We start from the raw sequence: 2270 nt of genomic DNA, 5'->3' as shown, positions 1-2270 counted from the left end.
ATTCATCCAATTGAGCAGCAGCATCTCAGACCCTAAGGTCTGGCACAAGGAAAAGGGCAGAAAACAAAACCCTTCAAATGTGCAGGTGCCCCTCTCACCAGTTTTCGTCTTATAGGATTTGTGAAGGGCATGTCTTCTGGGCCTTCCCATTGTGGAGGATTAGATACAGAATGTATCCACCGTGGCATTGCAATTTCCCTAAGTCTTAAAATCCCTTGTCAACACTAAGCCAAGGGATATCAGGCATCTCCAGCTCCTTTTTGGTTTTTGTTTGTTTGTTTTTCTTTTCTTTTGTTTTTGTTTTTTTAAACAAGAAGCATGGTTTTATTTTTCTCCATACACATATAAAGAAATTAGGACCAACATTTTAAAATAAAAATGAAGAAAACTCCCCTGTGGAAAACATGACATTGGAATGGGGACAGAGTTGCCAAGAGGGGTCAGCACATTAGCCCTGATGAGCTACAGCAGTTCTGACTGGTCCAAGAAATGGGGATGCAGGGAGGGTAAAAGAAAACAAAGGCAATTTACTAAGGAAGTGAGCCCCAAAGCAGACCACGAGGTGGAACTGGGGGCCATGGAGTGGGTCTGGGTAGAGGGAGGGGCCCCCTGCTGGTAGCCATAGGGAGGGGGTCTTGGAGGACCTGTGTATCCATGAGGGGGTTACACATCAAAAGAGGAGGGCCACACATACCGTGTGGAGGCATGGGACCTGGGTGACCCATGGAGATCTAAAAGGAGGCCCTGGAGAGGGACATGCCCATCGGAGGAGATCCAGGATGAGGCATTCTAGGCCATGGGGGCCATGGTGGGCCAGCTGCATCTGGGACGTCCCTGGATGGGGCATCCCACCAGGTGGGAATGGATGAGGATGTGAATGTCCATGCCACTGGAGTTCCTGCTGCTGGGGGCCATGTCCTTCAGCCCCAGGTGGCATAGGTGGTGGGGCCATGGCTGAGGGCATCCCAGGAGGGAGGGCCCCAGGAGGTGGCACTGGAGGTGGGAACGAACCAGGAGGTGGCATGCCTGGTGGAGGAAGCTCAGAACCTAGGGATGAAACCACAGGATTGGGGGCAGAGGGCAGTGGGGGCGCATCGGCAAACAGCGGATGAGGGTGGTCAGCCTGGGACAGTGGGTTCTGGGCTGCCAGAAGTCGTTCAGCTGCAGAGCCATGGCGTTCACCCTCAGAGTCCTTCTTGAAGGCATAAGACACAGTGATCGGGCGGTACTGCCCATTCATGGCCTCAATTGCTGCATCCGAAGCATCAAATGAAGCAAAATTAATGAAGGTGTAACCCTTGGAGTTGCCTGTGTCAGGGTCCCGCATTACCTTGGGGGTCTGTAAGATGACTCCAAAGGCGCTGAAGTATCGTAAAGCAACTTCTCATCAATTTCTGGGTCCAGATTTCCAATGAAAATGTTGGCTCCTACATCCAGATTTTTGTTGTGCATCAAGGCCTTGTTCACCCGGATCAGCTTCCCATAGAGTTTGACCATGTTCATAATCTCAATGGCATAGTCAGCATCTTCCTCACTCAAGAATTCAGCAAAGCCACAGACCTGTGCAGTGACTCTATCCTTTGGCATGTGGGTGTTGACCACTGGCCCTGCCTGGAGAAAGAGCTCCCACAACAGTGGCTCACTTTCTCCTCTAGACCTTCCACGGAGATCGGTCCAGCAGCCATGGTGAAAGTGCTCCCGCCATCCTTAAGCAGCAGCACCGCCCCGTCTCTCCAACACCTTTTTAGTAGGCCATCTTTTGATAACCACTTCAGCCAACCATTCAAACAAACATCTGACACCTTTCTAAACTGTTGGAGCTTCCACATTAAACCTAGAATCTCCACTCAGAAGGCCCATGTCAATAAACTCAGCCTGATCTAGTTTCATGTTCCTTCCACCATTATCCCACACCCTTAAAATTCATTCCCACACACGTTCCCCAGACTTCTGCTTGAATGAATTAGCAAAGTCATTAAGCTACTTAGTAGTGTATTGCATTTCCTCATGGACTACACTTTCTACCTCCCCTCTAGGGGCCTCTTTTGCTTTGAGTTTGGTTATGGGTCTAAAAGAAACTATTGGTGGGCCTTGAGAAATATCAATGTTGTCTTGTCTGGCATTTTCTTCAGCAAAAATCACTGCTGAGGAATTAATTTTCTCATGTGAAAGAGGCATTAATTCAAGGGGTTGGGCCGAGGGTACTACTTCCTTGGGTGGGGTAAACCCTTGAGAATCTGAAGACTTGAAATTCTCAGCTTCAACAGGGT

At 49.4% G+C, this 2270-nt stretch overlaps 1 pseudogene across 1 annotated transcript; it reads right to left on the bottom strand.

Annotated features, from left to right (window-relative positions):
* Window positions 1–530: 530 nt before the first annotated feature.
* On the bottom strand, window positions 531–1685 carry LOC308420870 (splicing factor 3B subunit 4-like; annotated as a pseudogene). Its single transcript has one exon. The product of its transcript is annotated as a splicing factor 3B subunit 4-like (transcript).
* Between the last annotated feature and the right edge of the window lie 585 nt (window positions 1686–2270).

Source organism: Micromys minutus (assembly GCF_963924665.1).
Source record: "Micromys minutus genome assembly, chromosome: 5".
NCBI lineage: Eukaryota > Metazoa > Chordata > Mammalia > Rodentia > Muridae > Micromys > Micromys minutus.
This window is presented reverse-complemented; position numbering and strand designations above follow the sequence as displayed.